The 21628-nt window shown below is 39.5% G+C and overlaps 1 protein-coding gene across 9 annotated transcripts in view; it reads right to left on the bottom strand.

Annotated features, from left to right (window-relative positions):
* The window catches only part of ARHGAP5 (Rho GTPase activating protein 5), a 109916-nt gene that overhangs the window by 71951 nt on the left and 16337 nt on the right, over nt 1–21628 (bottom strand). For 2 of the 9 annotated variants that reach the window (XM_044765460.2, XM_070504217.1), the window contains exon 1: nt 8690–8864. The exons of 1 other annotated variant lie outside the window; for it this stretch is intronic. The gene's annotated coding sequence lies outside the window, so the exon portion shown is untranslated. Of the gene's footprint in view, nt 1–4179; nt 6142–8313; nt 8865–9063; nt 9276–9507; nt 9677–21628 lie in introns of those variants that run through there. 6 more of the 9 variants (XM_044765458.2, XM_044765461.2, XM_070504215.1 and 3 more) reach the window with 5 other exon arrangements.

The raw sequence follows: 21628 nt of genomic DNA, 5'->3' as shown, positions 1-21628 counted from the left end.
AAAAAAAAAAAATTTTTAAGTTCTACAACGAATCTAGGAAATCAAAAAAATAGCTTCTTAGTAATTCTGAATTTAAACTAAAATCTTGCTTTGTACCTTTTCACAAAACAATTACATTGATTAATAAAAGGCACAATTTTTAAAATATTTTATACTTCTAAGTTGTTATGCCGTGTCAGGAAATTCCTATTGGCCCTATTTTCAAAATATATCCCGAATTTATCACTTTTCACTACCTTTACTGCTATAACTCTGACCCCACCCATCATCATCTCTGGCCCTAGATTATTCCGAAGGCTTCTAAACTAATATCCCTGCTTCCACTCCTGATCCTCTTTCCCATTCTATTCATATTACAGCAGTCAGAGTGTTCCTTTTAAAATCTAAGTCACAGCCTCCCATTCTTCTGCTCAAAACTCTCTAGTGGCTCCTAAAAGTAAAAGCCAAGTTCTTTCAATGGTTTATGAAAGATCTGCCTTCTCCAACCCTATCTTACTCTCTGACCTACTCTCATACTATTCTCCCCATTCTCATTTGGCGCTAATAACACTGAGAACACGAAGCTGTTCCTCAACATGCTAAGCATGTTCCTGCTTTTGCACTTACTTTTCCCAATAACCCTCCAAACCCCCCTTGCTAACTCCCTATCTCCTAACTTATTATTCAACTTACTTATTACTTGTCATTAACTCTATCCTTCTCTCCACCCCACTGCAGGTTTAATAAAGATCCATAAAGGCACAAATTTTGTTTATTTCATCAATATATCCCAAGACCCTAGAACAGTGCCTCCCACATAGTAGCTACTCAATAAATGCAAGAATCCTAATAAATACTAAAATCAAAATGCTTTTAATTATTTGGCAAAAAAAGGTAAAACACTGTTTACTAAATAAATGCTGAAATTTATTAATCTAAAAAGTTTTCCAAAGCTATTTATGGAGAAAATATACATATATTTCAAAGTCCCAATAATTTAGTCAAAAATTAAGCTGTCAGAATGAAGACTGTGATCTATAATAATGTATTCAACCAGAATCATCATCTAATTTTTAATTCTGACATTCAAACATTTTTTTAAATCACAAATATTTATATAGGAAATTACATTTTTTTTTTTTAAAGATTTTTTTTTTTATTTTTTCCTTTTTCTCCCCAAAGCCCCCCGGTACATAGTTGTGTATTCTTCGTTGTGGGTTCTTCTAGTTGTGGCATGTGGGACGCTGCCTCAGCGTGGTCTGATGAGCAGTGCCATGTCCGCGCCCAGGATTCGAACTAACGAAACACTGGGCCACCTGCAGCGGAGCGCGCGAACTTAACCACTCGGCCACGGGGCCAGCCCCTAGGAAATTACATTTTGAAGAACTAATTACATAGAAGGAGATTTGTAATCACACGCCCCATCTTCAGTCAAATAAATAAAATATCCTTATATAAACAAATATTTAAAAGAGAAGACAGATCCAAGCCCAAAGATTATCATATATGCCACAATCTTAGGTAAATTATCTAGAGTAGTTTAAGAATAAAAATATCAACTGTATACTAAAAGATGAATATAGCATAATACTGATATATTACTTTTCTTAATGTTGCTCTTTCTCAAAGACAAATTTATCAGTGCTGTGAAATATTAAAAAAGGAAATGAAAAGCCATTTTAACATATATCAAACAGTCAAATAAACAATGTAATACTTGTATAAGTCAATCATATTCTATAATATTTTCTTTGACCAAGGTTTCCACCACAGAAGCATACAATTTTAAGGTTGAAAGGAACACTAAAAAGTCATCATTCCTATGAATTAGTCTTTGGACAAGACTATAATCCAGTGAATAAAAAGAGATCTATTAAAAATTTGAAGAATTTATGTAATGACTAAATAACCTGGAAGCATATCCTGGTAGGATTCAGGTCTAAACTGTTAGGATGGAAATTTTGTTTGTTTTTTTACCGTATTCCCATCATCCAGCACAGTGCCCAACACAGAGTAGTGCTCAAATATATGATGACGAAATGAAGCAATCTCTAGACTCAGATCCTAAACCACTAAGCAATCTTGAAGCCACTTTTGTAGTCACATTTAACAAAAATCACATAGTGCTATGGGCCCATGTCTAGTACAGCAGAATATTCTAACATAAAAAGTTCAGGTTTTTTTCAAGACCTATAGTCTGCTCATTAACACAAATTATGGGTTTATAAACAGTAAGCCTAAAGACTCAAAGGAAGTACTTCCAGGAGGGTCCAAGTAGGCAGTACTCTGAGAGTTCCCCAAGCCCTACTCAGCAAAGGTAATGCTGTTTATACCCATTTTACCTTTTGATATTTCAAGCATCTGCTGTTTGAAAAAAAGTTTCACTGCATAAAATACTCAAAAACCAATGACCCAAACTATTCCCAAACAGATTAACTGCCTACCCTATTATTTAATCTATACTTTCCTCTAACAACATATTATGTCTCTGAGGCCCTGGTGTGAAAGCTATTCTAACTCTTCCTAGACCACTTCCTTATTCTGTGAACCAAAAGTCACCTCATTTATATCAACCTATGTAAATAACCCCTTAAGTATTTTGCTCTGCTTAGCTACTATATGCTCAGCTTTATGTCAGAGGTTTTGAGGGTACAAATGTAGGTATACGGAAGTCCGCTAAGCCAGTGCTATGAATACGCTCACCTCCCTTCCAGGGTCTCTGAGTCCCTTATCCTCACTTTGGAGAACTGAGAAGGGTGAGGGAAGGGCATAATTTTACATTCAATATTGTAAGGCTATAAATGGAGGGAAACCATTATTTTCATTATACAAACTACTTAGGTAAGGTTTAACAATTTTCTTAATGATAGGAACATTAAGAGGCTGAATAAGAATCTCAGGAAGGGGTAAAGACTAAAACAGATATGGATTTTTAAAAAAAGGCTCAAAAGCACTTTTTCTCACTATTTTTCAGCTTTATAGCACACCACAGCTAAAGAGACAAAAGCAATATGCTGTACAGTCATGCGTCCCTTAACGACAGGGATACATTCTGAGAAACACATCATTAGGCAATCTCATTGTATGAACATCATAGAGTGTACTTACACAAACTTAGATGGTATAACCTACTACACACCTAGGTTATATGGTATTAATATTACGGGACCACCAACGTATATTTGGTCCATCATTGACCAAAATGTCCTTATGCAGCGCATGACTGCACTATGGAACTGATAAATGCAACAGGAATTCAAAGAAATGAAAGATCAGTATAAGCTGGAATAGATCAGGGCCTGCAAAACTTTTTCTGTAAAAGGCCAGACAGCAATTATTTTTAAGCTTCGCATTCCATACAGTGTCTGGTTACAACCATTCAACCGTGCTGTCATAGCACAAAAACAGCCACAGACAATATTTAGACGAATGCCCATGATTGTTTATGGACACTGAACTGTGAATTTCATATAATTTTAACACATCATAAAATACTATTAATTATTTCTTCAACCATTTCAAAATGTAGAAAGCTATTATACAAAAAAGGACAGGAGGCTTGATTTGGCCCACAGGTCATAATCTGTAGACCCCTTGCAAAAGATTAAGTATCAGTGAATAGAGAGGATTTGAGTGAACTTTGAAAAACAGACCAGATTTGGATTTTAAAAAGACTGCCATTCCTCATGTGTGATTAGGATGGAGTAGTTGAGCACATGTGCCACCTTAGAAAGTAGAGACTCCTTATTTCATTTACTTCTGAAGACATAAGGACAACTATAGAAGGTCTTCAAGGGCAAACAAGAGTTAGACCTTGTAATAAATAATAATAAGTCATTACAGACTAGAGGTGGAATACCAGACTAGATTGAGTGGGGCACAAAGCCCAAGAGATGGACAAATACGGAAGGCTTGAAATCACCTGAACTATCACAGAACTGAAAAGAGTAATCCAAGACAAAGAGAGCTTGGTGACTGGGGGCTAGATATAAGAAATAAAGACAAATGAGTCAACGTTTCTTAATGAAAAACTAATCAGTTTCAGCAATAGGCAGTGGTATCACTTGAGTTTCAGGTGACAGTATTTCCAAAGTAAAATGAAAATACAGAAATGATGAGGCAAAGTCAAGATCAGTAACATAAATTTCAAGAGCATAAATTTTAGAAAATTATTTAAGAAACAGCCAAAGAGTTACATACTTAGTTAAGAGAGAAGAGAAGAAATCTGGATCTTTCAATTCCCCAGACCAGAGGAAAGTTAATTTCCCACAGTTCTCTAAACAGTCAACCAAAATAAAAATAAATAAAGATATATCATCTTGGCTCTGAAAAGGTAAGTAAAGAAACAAACATACAATTTTCTATCAGGAAGAGTACATGATCAACAAGGAAGAAAATGAACAAACTATATCAGAAGCCAGGCAGGAGTTTTGCCAAGGCTGTCTGACAATGACAAATACAGCAACAAGGAAAGATAGTAATGCAAACATTATTTATTTCCCCATCACTCTTTTTATTAGCCTTGTGTTAATACTTTTCCCTAAATCTTTCAATCTGGCTCATAAGATACAAACTGACGATCTGACATTTATACCTTATATCTTCCCCTCACCTGCCAATCTATCCTGCACTTCCTTGTGCTTTTGGTCCACAGTGTCATTAACTTTCCTAAATGTCTTCTTTTCTCATTTATCCCAATCCTAGCAACTTCCAAATGTTATCTCCTTTATCTAAATTCCTTTACATCGACTGTTAAATCAGTATGTACTGCCTTGTATATGGCTTTTCTACTCTGTCTTGAACTGGCGTTTATTCCTAAACTGTCGAGCTCTCTCCCCACCAGAGCTATAAGCTCTTTTAACGCTGGAATATTTTATATTCCCCTGTATCACTGACAGTGCCTAGCTGCTCAATAAAATATTGGTCAAGGATAATAAAAGAGGCTAAATCTAATACAAAACTAGAAAAACGAAAATTCACTTTAACCAACTCTTGATGACAAAAAGCTGGAGAATCTAACCAAATGACACAAACGAGTCTCATTTTAACCCTAAAATTACAAAGTTATGCATAACTTTTCCCCAAGTACTAGTTCTAATTCCAAGGAGTAAAACAAACAGACATGACAAAACATTAACAACCTATTTATTTGACTGCCAATCTCAGGCATCACGGACAATCAACCTACAAAATACAGTAAAAAAAGACCAACCTTGTTTACTGTCTCTTACATTCAAACTCCTACCTGCAGTTAAAACATCCCAATTCAAATGTTTGTTCTTCTGTAAAGGATTCCCAAAGAGGCCCTGATGGAAACAGTTGTTCCTTTTCTATTTACTCTTTTATAGTTACTACCTCTTGAGCTACACCATCACTAATTTATCTTGGTATCCCTAAGGCCAGGTACACAGTAAGTGCTAAATAAAGGTAATATGAATTAATGAGTAACAAATCAGATGCTTTCAATTTTTTTAGCACAGATGATTTTTTCCAAAAGATTTCTTATATTTACGTACAACACATATAACAGGCAAAAACAGAAGATGCCCTGGTTTGGGAGGGTGGGTTGTCAGAGAAAGTCTCAAGACATCTAGGAAAAATACGTAAGGGGTCCAAGAAACAGAATTTGAAACCCAACTAAAGTTCATACTTAAAATTCTTAGCATTGAACTATTTTCCTTAATTTCTAATACGGCTTCTCTTGGTTAGATAAAATGATCGACAACAATCTTCACTTAAACAAATAGAAGCTTGATTATTCGTCACTACACAATGGATCACTTTACCAAAGTTTCTTCACAGTTCTTTTAAAAGCCAAATTCTCCTGGTATACTTTAAATGTATTTTACAAACATTTTTTAGGAATAAAGACATTGCTAAAACAGAACACTACAATGCTTCTTAAGTCAATTATACTACTTGCATACCTTCTTGGTGTGCAAAGAAAAAATCACGGATCTCACAGCCCAAATAAATAGTCTTTAAAATAGTATCTATGGAAACTGAAGTAGTGACAATTAAAACATCCTGTAGCTACCAAGAAAATCTCTATTATGTCATTTCATATTTAAGAAGTTAATATTAAAAGCAACACTTACCTTAAGTCCTGCTAATGTTGAAAAAGTGAAAGTTTAGCACAGTCTTCATGAGACATAACTTTTTCTTCAATTTAAGAGTTACAAAAAAGGAAGGCAAACACAATTTTTATTCCTTAAAAAAAATCTTAACTTTCAAGGTCAAGATAATTAATTTTATTTTCTCCAAAAGAGTAACCGTACTAAATCTGCCATTCAAATAGGAAAAAAAGAAAGGGGGGAATGCTTTCAAACCATTTAGGACAAGTACCACGTGACAGTTAACATTAATTTTGCAACCCATTTTTTAAATTGCCAAAGTAATTTAAATGGGGGAGTGTGCTAAAAACTGATAAAGATATCAGAATTCTGTGACAATTCTTTCCTATATCAAAGTGTAACCCACCCCATTCCCCAATGCTCTTATAATTAATGAACAAAGAATGATAAAATAAGACATGCTGAGGTGGGTTAAAAAATGTAGCCTACACATGACAACCAAGTCGACTGTTGACTAGTCACCTGTAACGTTCTAATTTCTGCTTTAAGTCAATCAGATCAATACTGCTACTTCTTACACGTTAAATAGGTACATCCCGCTTTTCAATCATGTATGTCTACTCATAAAGTGCTCCAAGGCCTACTCAAGTTTTTGGTGATCCACACTTAACCGATCTCTTCCTCTGCTCTGCTATAGGTACAAGAAATGTGGGTCAATTACAAAGAACAGATGAAAGAGCCAAAAATGAGAAAGCAATTTAAAATGCAAGTAAAAGCTTAATCTGCAAACTGTCTAGTAGGTTACCAAGATGGTCAGTATGTCTATCCAAAAATACTAAACAAGCGTACAGCTCTATCATATTAAAGTCATTTAACAAACTGGAATTGACAGGAAAACATTTCCAAACACATTTTACTAATATATCTTACTTAACCAAAAATTTTTCCCAATAGTTACATCTACATCAAATTTTTGTTAAAAGAACCATTTTAAATTGAGATTTAGAGAACTATTCCCCGAAGTGAATGAGAACCTCAATGCAAAGAAACACCCTCCACTACACTGTTCAAATTGAGTATTGGTTTTGGATTGAAATGGAGCCTGCACATTGCCCCCCCCACCCCCGCCCAACACCTGTAGAAGGCAGCAAAAGTAAAGACCAGTAAATACAGCGACGTATTTCACTGTTTTACACCTGAACCATTTTTTTTAAATATCGTTTCCTGCCCAACGCAAAGGAAAAAGCAAATCCTCGCTAGGAATTTAAACTTAAAAAGCGCGTACGCACCATCTGTATGCCTGTTGTGGTCTAGACTTACCACACTTACATTTGCATTTATTAAGCTTGGGCCCAAACTGGATTTCTATCTTATGGTAGAAGTCTAAGCGTCTCCCCTGCAACTTTCTCGGGATTTTACTAAACGTCCTCACAGCTCGCCTGGACTTCGAGCACCTTTCAGCCTCGGCTGCACCCGGAGCCTCCCTCCCTCGCATTTCTAATAACGCGGGCAGGGAGGGAGGGGGGAGCGAGCGAGTGTATTTCTGTGGATAAGTGCGCGCGCGCTCCCGCGCCGCTCCCCGCCCCCACCCCGATACTTTTCTTTAGTGGAAAAAGGGAGAATCTAGAGGTTATTCCAGCGAAAACTCAGGATCCGAGCCTCCCGCGCGGCGCAGTCGGCCGGCAGGACTCCGCGTCTGGGTTGCGCAGCGCAACTTCTCACCCCCTCCCCGGGCTTTAGCAGCAGATGGGAAACTGAAGGCGACGAGGCAGGCGCGGGGAGACGGGGAAAAGTGAAAGGGCCGAGCCCCCCGAAAAGCGCTCAAGTTTGCAAGCGAGGTGGTGTTTCCGCCGAGAGGCGCCCGCCCCCTCTCCCCGGCCAGGTGGAACTCGTTAGTGGCGGCAGCCCAGCCAGCAGACACCGCCACCTTCCCTCCCCGCGCACCACCCGCGACCAAGGCGCGTGCGGGCGGCGGGCGAGCGGTCCCCGGCCGCCCCAGGCCTCCGCCGCGCCGGCCCCGTCACCTGTGGAGAAAGCGCCCCCTGCCCGGCCTCTGCCCTTCACGCCGACCGTGGCCCCGCGGCGGCGGCGGCCGCTCCCCGCCCGGCCTGCGAGGACGGAGCGCGGCGCCGGGGCCCCAGCCCCTTGAACTGGTTACAACCGGCGGCGGCGAGCGGGGCACCGGGCGGCGGGAGGGTCCCTAGCGGGGCGGGGAGGGGCGGGCGCAGGCCCGGAGGAGCCCGGGGGCGCACGGTCCTACCTAACACCGTCGGTCTCCTCCGTCGCCTCCTCAACGGCAGCGGCCCCGGCGGTGGCGGCGGCAGCGACATTCCTGGGGAGCGCTCCCGCCGCCGCCGCCTCCTCCTCCACTCTCGGCTCGCCTCTCGTCCCCGGCGCGCTCACCGAGCGCCGCGTCCCTCCAGCAGCCTCCCCCCGCCTCCCCAACACACACGCCCCGAAACCTCAAGCCCTCCGGCTCCCGCGGCCGAGAAACCCACCCTCCCTCCCTCCCCGCCACCAGCGGCGGCCCCGTCCCTCCCCCCTTCCCCTGCGCCCGCCGCCGCGCCGGGCTCAGTAATGGCGGCCACTCGGGCTCCCTCGCGCTGACGGATCTCTCCCTCTCTCCCGAACTTTACCTCAGCATCTCTCCCAGCGCGCACCGCCGGAACGCGCGCGCGCGCGCAGCCACACACCCGGCCGGGGGCGGAGCGGCGGGACAGCCTCGACGGGGCGCGCGCGCGCGCACCCGCGCCGCCCTCCCCACTATCCCCCGCCCCCGCCGCCCTCACCTCGCGACGCCTCCCGCGCCGCGCGCCCGCTGGGCCCCGCCCCTGCCCTCGTCTCCCGGGAGCCTGGGAAGGCGCGAGCGCCCGAGCCGGAGGGAGGGGAGCGAGCGCGCGGGGCCGCGTCCTCGCCGGCGTCCCGGCTCCCCGATTGGCTTCTGCCCCTCCCCCTCCTTCCTCCGCCTCTCCCACCCATTGGTTCCCTCTCCTACTCCATTCCTTCTCACCTTTTCCCTTTTACCCGTTGGCGTGAGTATTTTTCCTTGGCTTTCTCCTTTCTCCGTAGTCGGCTCCTCCTCCGTCCCATCCTCCACGCTTTAGAGGCTGCGGACCGCGCAGCCCTGAGCTCGGCCGTCTCCGACCTTCCCTGCTTTCTCCCTTTCCTTCGGTTCCGGTTTCTGGCCGTAACTGAGAGCAACCCACAATACTGCAAAGGAACCTGATATGTATTGTGTTAGCCGTTGCAAAACATCGCAGGGGCACTGAATGAGTCTCGAAAAATCACCCTATGGTCTCCGCGCATTAAAGAATTCAGGGGAGAACAAAATGCGCCCAAGCTCGTTCGCAGGGACATGCCCGTTTGCATGCCCCGGTGTAGGCAGCCGCTTTTCTGCCTGGGGATCGCTCGCCAACTACAGACATCACCCGCCCGGGACGTGGTGCATGCTCACCCAGAAGGCAAAACTCCATGGGAGCGAGAAGAATATGTTTCTCCGGCGACACTACGCAGGGACGCAGGCAGGCCCTTGATTTAGTCCGGTTTTAGGGAAGTTGAACGAGATGCCAAGACTTGGGGCAGGTTTTAGGGTGGCCCCAAAGACCCGTGCTCACACCACTGCCAGCCCAACCTCAGGAACCACCGGACACCTGGCTTTTATTATACTGCCTTAAATGTATTCAATATTTTTTGAGACTTCTGGACATTTCACGGCTTTGGGGGTACACTGGGCTTTCTGTGTGTTTCTCGTCTGGGCATTGGCGCTGAATAGTGGAGAAAGGACGATAGAAAAATGCCTTTCCTTTTACCATTGAAGAAACTGAGGTCTTGTGACTTTCCCAAGGTCACCAGAATCTGTCTTACACAGAGGTCTTGAAATAGTTGCCAGCAGATGAAAGCATAAGCAAAAACATAAGTGTACCCCCATTCGTTGTTAAGTCTAAAAGAAAGAGGTAATTTGGGGGAGAATTTCTCTTTGAGGAAAGATTTGTTTCCTGCATTGAAAACAGTTTATCACTGGTTAACATATAAAAGTCTTTTAAAGTTAACATATAAAAAGTATCCTAAATTCAAGTTATTCTTCATTTCTTATGTTACATAAGGTACTGAAATTAGCCAAGGTTGCTCTTCAGTGTTATAATGATGCAGCTGCTGCCAACCAGAAGTACATTTACGGTCTGTTAGTAAAGAAAAACAAAAGCTGCCTTTTGGTAAAAATCTGTTAGAAAATATTTGTCAGTAAATCTGTCACAATATTCCAGCAGAAGTTCTGTTGGTTTGTTCAACACCTCTACCCCTCTACTCTCCATATTTCTCAAAGGTGAACTTAATAGACAAAAGAGAAGAGACGTGATTAATTTCTCTGTATGTCTTACTCCCTAATTTTAAAAAGGCATGACTAAAATTCCTTACTCCAGCCACTCCCTTGCATCGGAATGGTACCAAATACTGTAGGTTAACTAAGGTCTGTAGGTACTTCTTTCTTTCAGTTACAAACCATAGGCAAGGAAGGACTCTAAGAAAACTTGCAATGAAAGTAAATATGGAGGGGCTAAAAGGAGAGGAGCAAACTGGGGACAGGGAGTGGAACCATCAAAGTGAGGTACTAATGCTGGTATAGGTTGAAAAGTTCATGCAGTTAAATGCACTTCTTGACTTGTGTACTAAAAGTCCTTAAAAATACAAGAAGCCAATTCAAAGTCATAACTTTGAAGTACTATAGGGGTCCACCCTAAAGATACTTTAAAAATTATGTCCTGAATAATCAGAAATTTCATAACCATGAACATGCATCAACATAAACCAAAATCAAATAAATCACAGCTTTTAAAGGAAATATTAACGTATACAGAAGTCACCTTTAATGCTTCCTTTAAAACAGGACTTGATTCTGAAGAAGGAGGACATGATACTGGAGGAAAAAACGACTTGGAATCTCATTGTCTCATAAGGAAGACAGCAGAAAATGTAAAAAAACACAAAAAACAGGGTTTGAAAATGATAATTTTCATAGCTGACATTGTTTTTAGTCCTCCTACATCATCTATGTTGATCTAAGAGTCTAGAACTTTAGGACTTTGCTCTTTATTAATACGAATAGTCTAAAGCTGCTGCCCAGTACAAATAAGTTAAGAAATTTGTATCGTTTTTATGGTTTTTTTGCTCTGCTCAAAAAATCACACAGTTTTCTTTACAAACGAAAATCTGAAAATGGGAATTGGGGGCTGAATGCTCAGATGGTTGAAAATGCTCAGATATCTACAAATAAGAAGCAATAAAGAGCAGAAAATAAAACAAAAACCAAAGGATAGGATGGCATTTTTAACAATTGGTCAGGAGCCATGCCTTCAGAGAAATAGCTTTAAACACCCACCCCCCCCCCCCCCACCCGGAAGAAGACATTTTGAGAATATAAGTAATTTATTCACATACACACACACACACACACACACACACACACACACGAGAGAGATGGAGTCAATATTAGCAAGCCCTTTCAGATCAACTACTCTTATCTGAAATAAAAAAACTTAAGTGCTTTTTCTGCTGTACTGGATAATTAAAATCACCCGAAGCTTTGTTCTTCATTTACTTTGAAAAAATTAGCAGAGTAAGATTTCAGTCAGGCATTTTAGGTTTTGAATTTAAATATTCTCCACAAACTTCTAGGTCTTTAACACATCCTAATAAAGCATTAATATGCATGGTCTTTTTAGGATCAAAAGAGATGGCAGCCATAAAAAATGTTATCAAAATTCCAGCTTCTACCATCAGTGCTTAACACTACAATGTTCAAATGTTTGATGTGATTTGGCTTCAAAAGAACTTACCCTATAGAAGCGGCTACACCCCCTGCTGGAAATCACTGATCATAACCACTTTGTCTTTTGTAGCTTCAACCAAGAACATATGAAAAGCCAAATAAAGGGCCTTTCCATTCACGACAAAATTGACCAATACTTTTTGCCTGTCTGATATAAGGCAGACTTTTGGAGAACAAAGTACCTCAGAACATCACCTTGATTACAGACAAAAAACACAAAGGAGTTGAGGAATAATGAAGGCAAATAACTAAATGACCAAAGCACAGAAAGATTGTTTATTGTCTAATTTCCTCTGGAATTTCACAACTCCTTTCCACTCCCCACCTAAACCCCACTTCCTGCCTAGACTTCTCTCTTTCTCTCAGTCTGGTACAGTTTGGTCTATTGGGAGGAGGCAAGGCAGGGGGAGATGGGAGGTTATTCCCACTCTAGGCAAACCATGATGTACCAGTGACCACAGTAGCCATTTGCTGAGATACGGTGCTGAAAAGCTTTCGCCAAATTTGTTTTATGGCTACCAATGATATTTTCAGCATGAAGAAAAGGTGCTAATTATGTCTTGGCTGTTACTGTAGAAAATATTTTGACAAGAGTTAAGGTAATTGTGAGCATGGGACTGGAGCACTAGGATAGTAATGCATTGACCTTCCTGGCATTTTGTTCCACAGAGCTATGTTCTGTTGATTTTCCAGAACTGTATTTTCAGACTGAAATCCTAAAGATGGTATCAGAGTCTAGCTTCAAAATGTCATGTTCATGCCGCTCTGGTCCTATGACTTAACTGAAATAGTGAAAGCAGAACTCTATTTCTGAATAATTAGTATTTTATAAAGATTAATTGTAATGCAGACTCCTTTTAAAGGAATAACAATTCATTCAGGCCCCACCAGCACAAATACTTTAATTAGACAAAAATCTTCAAGTTATTTCCTTTCACAAAAGGAGGTATTGTTGGGCCATCTGGACCCTCCATTGAGTTTTTATGAAAGATCGCAGCTTGAATTTAATCAACCCCAATAAGGTTAACCCCATAAAGCTAAAAAATAATTGCTAAGGTTGCAAACTGAATTCTCTTTGAGATTGTTACCACTGTCATTTGTAAATCCTGGGAGACAGGAACTTGTATTGCCTATTTAACCAGAAGAACATAATTTTTGTAAATATCGCTTATTCCCACCCTCGTTAGGCCAAATTTAGATTGTAAGCCCCTCTAGATAGGAATCACAAATGAATATTTGGCTTTATACAATAACTAGAATATCATTAGTGGAAAGCTCACGTTTGATGATGATAATGTGAAACATTCTAGGTTTTATGGATTTCTGGGGATTTCTGGCTAACAGAAGGCTTTAAGTTATATTTTGAAGTACAGCTGAGATAATCACATTGGCAAATACAAATCATTTAAAGAAACTGCTGAGTTAGCCCCTGAAAGTTGAGTTAGATGTCCTTCCCCAAGTACAACCCCCACTTCACATAGCATCTCTCTAATAGGTAAATACAAATTACTAGCAACATAACTGTGGAAGTACCGGGGAACATTCTAAAGAACTGGCGCAGCATAAGAGTTTCTGAAATCAGTAATAATGTGTCTAATCGCTTCACAATTAAGGCTTTGTCATTTTTCCCTATTGTAAGCTGCGATAGATGGTAAATGTTTGCTTTTCCAATTCATGCTTCTGCATTTTCTTCAAAAAGCTTCTTAAGTAACAATGTGATTTTTCTGATGGATGCACAGCTTCTTTCAAACACATCTGTTACATAGCAAGGAATAATAATACTGATCTTCCCCCAAATGGGCTTCCCATCTCTCTTCAGCACAGGGCTGTAGCATATATTTCATTTATTTCCAGCTCTAGTTCCCCTAGGAATAGACATTAAATAACTCCCTTATATTCTTTCCTAAAAAAGTATTTACATTAGGAATTCTGAGATTTTACAAGCATGATAACATGTAAAAGTAAAAGTAAAAGTAGCAAAAAGTTCATGAACAGCTATGAGTCCTATAAATCAAAATTTAGAAAATTAAATTTAAGTGGCAGCAAATATTTAAAATATTTTAAAAGTATATGTTTATTGAGGTATAAAAATATCTACAATATTTTCTGTGGAAAAAAATCAGGCTACAAAGCAAAAAGGTAGTATGATTCCATTTTTGTAAAAAGAAAATGTTCTGAAAACAAGATGACAATATTATTGACCAACGTATTAACAGAGATTTAACCCAGATGGTGTGATTATAGCTAATGTTTATTTTCTTCTTTTTGCTTCTCTGTATTTTCTAATTTTTTACAATGAACATATTATTTCTTTGCACAATAAAAATTTGGATTATAGCGGTGTTGAAAACTGAGAAAGAAAGACAATGTATAAAGCAAGATTATGTAAATTGTCTTGAAGCGATTGAACTGCCTACCATATATATCTCCTTATTTTCTCTTTTATTCTTCCCTTCTCTTCTTTTTTCCCTCTTATTCCCACGTTAGATGTTTCTTCTTTCTTCCTTTCTTTTTACTTTTTGATTCTCCTCCTCTTTTCCTTCTCTCTTAATTATCTCTTGGGCCTTTTACAGGCCACCTTGGGCATTGCCTGTTTCTATCTGTAGCAACTTCTGATGTAATGGAATGAAATGGTCTAGGCAAACATATTATTGCCGCCACTGGATTGTATTGTCTTAGAAGACTTTTTTTAAAAAGTTCTTACAGACCAAAACATATCAAGCAAAGAACATAGATTTTATTATCTTTAATGACTCCATGTTTTTACTTATGTAAATCTGCCACTAGTATTGCCTATATTGCTGATGGCCTCAAGGCACAGATTCTCCCCCCACCCCACCCCCACCCCCTGCTCCCCACCACCCCAGGAAGATTAGCCCTGAGCTAATATCTGTGCCCATCTTCCTCTATTTCATACGTGGGACGCCTGCCACAGCATGACTTGATAAGCGATGCATAGGTCCAGGCCTGGGATCCAAACTGACAAACCCCGGGCCACCAAAGTGGAGCACGTGAACTTAACCACCGTCCACTGGGCGGGCCCCCACAGATTCTGCTTTTAAACTCTCTGCACTGACTCTGTTCAAAAGTTTTCAGGTACAGGCAATAGATAGTTTCTCTAATGCTGATAAAGCTGAGCAGATCTTCCCACATGCTCTGGTATTTCCCTTTGGACCACAGGTTTGTGATAAAATAAGTTCCATTTGGTTGGTTTCCCATGTGGATCTGCTGACGCTTAGATTACCTGTGGTGTCTGTCACCCCAGGGTACTGAGGGTTGCTCTTCTAGGTCGGGGCATTTATCTTGTAGCACACTCCTCCCCCACTGTATCCTCCTCAGCACAGTACAATCAACTACCAGTTTAAAGAAAAGGTTAAAATGGTCTCCCTACAGTGCAGAGGAATGCTGGGGCACAAATGAGTGGATAGTGGAAAGACCACCAAACTGGGAATCAGGATACCTGACTTTTTATCTCAGGTTCTGCTTGCTGTGCAACTTTCAGAAGTCATCGAATCTCTCTGAGCTGAAGTTTCCACATCCACAAAACAGTCCCTTTGCTACTCTAACATTATTTAGTTTGAAATTATTTTACAATGTTAACCCATAGTCTAGGCTTCACTTTTTTTGTGGTTCACACTTAACACCCATCCAGACCCACCACTACACCCAAGACAAAGCTGTTGCTCTTAGCTTCCCTGTTGGTTTTGTCTGTCTTTGTCTCCCCACAAAGAGAGAAAAACTTCATCCCGATAAGACCAAGTTAATTTGCATTTCTCTAAAATCTATTTTGTTAGGTTTGAACCTCCAGATTTTCCAGAACAAGCCTGCCCCATGCCTGTTATAAGGTCACCTGCTCTGAACCTTCTTTGCCAAAAGGTTACCTTGTAGTTTCCAAGCCCACAATTCTTTATACTCCCAGAATTTATTCATCACTTTGCACCCTCCAGGCCCTGCCCCACCAGCAGTACAACCCAGAGCATCAAGTAGCCAATCCTGGGTCCTCACAATCCTGCTTAGTAATCTATTCAGGCTGGTCATAGTGTTACCCACGTCTTTTCTTCCTTGTGCCCATTTAATCAGTCCTGTTTCCATCTTCAGGCCCAAATAACCACTAATCTTCTTTATATCTCTAAGGATTTGCCTATTCTGGATGTTTAATATAAATAGAATTATGCAATATGTGGTCTTGTGCCTCTGGTTTTTTTTTACTTGTCATAATATTTTTAAGGTTCATCCATACTTCAGCCTGCATCCATAATTCCTTTTCATTGCTGAATAGTATTCTACTGTATGGATATACCACATTTTGTTTATCCATTCACCAGTTAGTTGACATTTAGATTGTTTGTACTTTTTGGCTATTATGAATAATGTTGCAACAAACATACAAATGTTTGTGTGAATATATGTTTCCATTTCTCTTGGATAGATACCAATAGATAAAATTGATGGGTCACATAGTAAATTTATGTTTAACATTAAAACAAAATGGCAAACATCTTCCAGAGTGATTATACCATTTTACACTCCTGTCAGCAATGTAGTTTCTCCACAACCTGGCCAATACTTGTTATTGTCTGTTCTTTTCATTATAGCCTTTGTAGTGGGTATAAAGTGGTATCTTATTGTAGTCTGAATTCACATTTCCCTAATGACAAATGATGTTGAGCATTTTTTTATGTGCTTATTAGTCATTGGTATCTCTTCTTTGATAAGATATCTATTTAAATCTTTGCCCATTTTTTTAATTGGGATGTTAGCCTTTTAATTGAGTTGAGCCTCACTGGATCTTAAATTCTTGGACTGAATTTTCAAAAAAAACTCCTTAAGATTTTTTGGGGGCTGGCCCCATGGCTGAGTGGTTAAGTTCGTGCGTTCCACTGAGGCGGCCCAGGGTTTCACTGGTTTGGACCCTGGGCGTGGACATGGCACCACTCGGTCAGGCCACATTGAGGAGGCGTCCCACGTGCCACAACTAGAATGACCTGCAACTAAGATATACAACTATGTATCAGGGGGATTTTGGGAGATAAAGCAGAAAAAAAAAAGATTGGCAACAGTTGTTAGCTCAGGTGCCAATCTTTAAAAAAAAAACGAAAAAAGATTTTTCCTTAATGCAGTGATGACTTGACTTTAATATTTCCCAATACTTCCTAAGAATCACTTCCTTGCGCATTTGCAATACTTCTTTTTCCCAACTTGCAAAATGTTGTCAAATATACAATATCATTGAGTAAAATAATTTCTCTTCTTGGGCATTCTTACAGCCAGTTTACTTAATTGGCAATACATAGTTTTTGTTTAGACTTTCTTTCTCCATTTAGACTTTCTTTCCCCATTCCTCCTTGTTCAAACAGATCACTTCATGCCAGTTGTCCTATTTGATTTTGTTGTTAGAAACAGTACACTCATTCTCCCAGGAAATCTGAATGAAGGACTATTAAACAGTGAGCTATACGCTCCCTCATCCACAACAATTGGGATCTCTATCTCAATAACATGAGCCTTGAGCAGGACTTTTGGGGCATTTCGATCAAAGTGAGTAACTACAACTAACCTTCTTCTCCTTGGTACCAATTCATTTTCAGTTAGTAATTATTTTTGAAAGTGAGTTAACTCTTTTAAGCCAAGGGAGTACAATTTTAGAGCACTTCAAAGTGATCGTTTCATTGGATACCTCGAAATACTGCCATGCCTTTTAATATTTTGCAGTGCAAGGCAACTTCTTGGCCCCAAAGAAATCATATGCCACAGTGATTTAGGGATTAGCAAGAAAAGAGGCTACTGCAGTGTGGATACTCACTTCTGATTTACTGTGAGTACATCCTTGGTGTGGCCTGCGGGGTCATGTTACAGTGGTACGCATCCCAAGTGTCATCCTAATTCTAAGGAAAGAGCTCTGGCTTTGACAGTGTTCTGTATGTTTGCCTTGTATTGGAACAGGCTGCTGACAATTCTTTGAATTCACCTGAGGGTAGAACTCTTCACCCTCCCCAGTCATCTCATCAGTTAACATGCTGCAATAGGCTGCCTCAGCCCACCATTCACATGAGTATTTTTAGCTAAATCATCACAATAACAGGTATTTGCAAAGGTATTTTCAGATCAGATGCCACTATGTACACCTGCAGCTTAGAGAGAACACTTGCCTATCAAACTCTCCCAAAAACGGAAAATAAATACTCCGTAAATTGCTAAGATGAAATGTCCTCATTTGAAAATGGAAAAGTCTTCATACAAAGTGGAAACGTTTTAGGAATGCTGACAACCCTGGAGATCCGGAAACTCACCTTAGTCTTGCTAGTCATGTTACACTGAGCCAAATCTTATTTAGTTTGACTTTTTAGTTTAATTTTGTTGAGAACTCTTATCACTTGAAAGTGATATATATAAAGTGTAAGCTGATTGTAGGGTAATTATTTTTAATTTACTCTAGATTATTTTATATATGAAATAAATTTGGAGTTTCACATATTCTGGAGATTCAATATAATCCCAGATTTGTTCAAATATAAAAAAATATGAATACTTAAATAGCCTGGAAAGAAATATATCAAATTTTAACAGTGGCTATTTCTAGGTAATTTCCTGAAAAATATATTCATCATATAAACTTTCTCATATGTATTTTCTAATATATCTATATACTTTCTTAGGATTTTTAAAAAGCATATTTTTTAATGCTGCACATACTAATCATATCTTCTCATTTACAACATTCCTTAAAATTACACTGACTGGCAGGATATGAGAACAAGAGTTTTGAAACTTAGGTAGACCATCTCTTTGGAACACTATTTTGATATACTCTCTCTTTTAATGACAATCCATTTGTACCCAGTATGTGCTAAAGACTGCGCTCCAATCAGAAATATAAACGTGAAAGGCATGGTTCCAGCATGCAGTTAGCTCATTTTCATGTCCGAGGAATGGATCTTAACTGAGAAGTAGGCCTATAGATTACATACTTTAATAAAGAGCAAATGAGTCTTTCAATTTCTATTATTTTGTAATAGCTTCATTATTTACAATTTATCATTTTGAACATGACAAGAATAGATGATAGATAGATAGATAGATAGATAAAATCTTCCAAAGAATAACAAATTTGGGCAATAATTTCTTCTTAAGCAAATTAACCGACTAACTTGCTCAAATTACTTTTGTGATTATGGTATCTTCAGACTCACGTTCTGAATGTTACAGGCACTTTGAATCAACTCATTTTTCTCTTCTCTTGTCAAATTAGCAGTCTCATGGATTTGTTTTTTGCAGTATTTAGGTTAGTGCCATACCACCAAATGACACAGAGGCCATTCCAAGACCAAGTGAAGTCTTGTTTTAACTGGCACATAACTGTTTTTATTTGGGTTTCTGTGGAATTTGGAAGTCTGCAACTCATCCAAAATAAGGGCATTCCACAAATTCCATTTCATAAAAGCCATCCCTCCTTCATATACTGTTTCCATTTCCTTCAAGGTAACTCAACTTTTAGCAGGACATTCCAAGAAAAGTGATAAAGGGAGGTGTTAAGACAAAACATAGAATTCTTACTCAGCAAGTGCTCTCCATAGCATTAATAGTAGTAGCAGCAGGAACAGTAGTAATAGCAGTACAGAAAAATAATAATCATAATATAGTTAAACACTTAAAACATCAACCCTTTTAAACAAATTTAGAAAGTCAAAGAATTAAAAATATCAACATTTTGTACATAGATTAGTTGATTCAATACAAATAATAGTCGCAATTCTTTAGCAATGTGTGCTATTTCTCAAATTGTTTAAACAAAAACTAGGTTTTTCTGGGTTGCCAAATTTTTAGCCTAAAAATCTTAGTTTTTCTTTCAAATGCAAAAGTTTATTTGGACTCCAAGCACTTTAAACAGAAGGAGAAACAGGGACAGATTCTGCTATAGAGAGGAGGCCTTAAGAGGACCTTGGCTCTGTTCTGATGTAGGATTACTCCTGTGGCATCTTGTTTCCTGAGAAATACAGCCTATGGCAGCTCCCCACATACGTGGGTCAGCCTCTTTGATGTGCGGGTAAAACTCATTAAAGTTAATGGGGATGAGGCGCAGACGTCAAGGGGAGCGCGGAACCCACAGAATATAATAGCAGAGGAAGCTCTGAGAACATTCTGACTGGGAATGCGCAGTGGGTTTGTTGAATTGTAATAAGGGCTGTGTTCCGGGTCCTCATTTCATCTGGGAAAGCCTCGGCGTGCCTTCTTGGACCCTGCCTTTGTGCAGACTCATGGCAGAGTGTTTTGTTCCAGTGATGTGCTACTCACAGTCTGCTCACAGAACACAATTTAATACAGACACTTCTGAGCGCGCTAATTTGTGGGAAATATGCTCCATAAACAGCTGAAGTAACCTGGATTTTTTTGCTTGAGAAAAGAAAAACTATTTTTAAGCATATAAAAGATGCAGTGAAGAATGAACAAAAGAGAATGCGCTCACACTGTCATCAGGTCAAAAAGAAGGAAGATCTGACAGTGCTGATTTTAAAAATTAGATACCGTAGGGTTTTGTGGGCTTCTCTAGAGATGTTTAAAAACCAGAGAGAGCCAGGGGGCTGCTGGTAGGTCAGGATAAAGGACTAGATGGATATATCTATGATACTACTCTTGTCAAGTGAAAAATGCCATTAAAATCAAATGTTCTGTGTGTCGACATGCCTGTAAAATAAGGAGATTACCGTTCACTTGATACGAGCACATGGTAAATGATGCACCAGGGGCATGGGGTAGATGCCAATATCAGCATGCTTGATGTCCCATATCATTTCATTGGATTACTTGTCTGAGCTCTTGATCTCAGACTCATCTTTGCATCTAAACTACTGGTCCTCTGTTCCTACAGCTTATATTAATAATAATAATAATAGTAACAAATGAATAAATCATTATCCCTTCCCAATATTTGTGACATTTTGAATCATTCAAAATTCTAATAAATAGATAGATGAAAGGATACTGTGTCGTGGTTCCCAAACTTTTCATATTCAGTTCACAGATTTTCAATGGTTTCCATGTGATATTTTATATTTTGAGAATCTATTGATGAGACAAATACAAAATGAACACCACAACAAAAAAGCTACCACGAATTTTCTTATCATGTTAAAATGAGTGTGTTTTGTTAATCCCAGTGGCATTTATGTACATTTGAAAAAATTGTGCCTATGGGACACTATGCATTAATTTCCGGACAATATTTGGTATGCATGTTCAAAGGTCCCAACAAGTTAGCCCTCTGAGAGAAATAACGACAGAGCCGAGCAGATCCGGATCTGCAGTAACTCCTTGAACACATGAGCAAATGTCTTCTCCTTTCTGAACCTTAATTTCCTCATCTATGAAAAAAGGATGTTGGACTAGCTGCTCTTTAAGAATCCTTTGAGCTCTAAAACTTCTTTGATTATTTCAGATCCTTTATTTAGCAACATATGCAACTGGATTTAAATGTCATATGAGGATGTAAATGTCAACATGTGGCAATATTAATATGCTTTTCATGGTAGGGAAGTTGTTCTTATCAAAAATTTATCAGTATTCCTATGCATTTATGTTTAGTGAACCCGTTATAAATATCCAACATGCCTATTCTTAAACACTGCTTTATTTTTTACATTTCATTTAGTCAATAGATCTAATTATGTTTCAATATATTTATCATTATATTATAGATGGAAACATTGAAGTCTGTCTAAAGAATCACATACTAAGTCAGCGGCATAGTTTAGAA

The sequence above is a fragment of the Equus asinus genome, chromosome 2 (assembly GCF_041296235.1).
Source record: "Equus asinus isolate D_3611 breed Donkey chromosome 2, EquAss-T2T_v2, whole genome shotgun sequence".
In the NCBI taxonomy this organism is placed as follows: Eukaryota; Metazoa; Chordata; class Mammalia; order Perissodactyla; family Equidae; genus Equus; species Equus asinus.
This window is presented reverse-complemented; position numbering and strand designations above follow the sequence as displayed.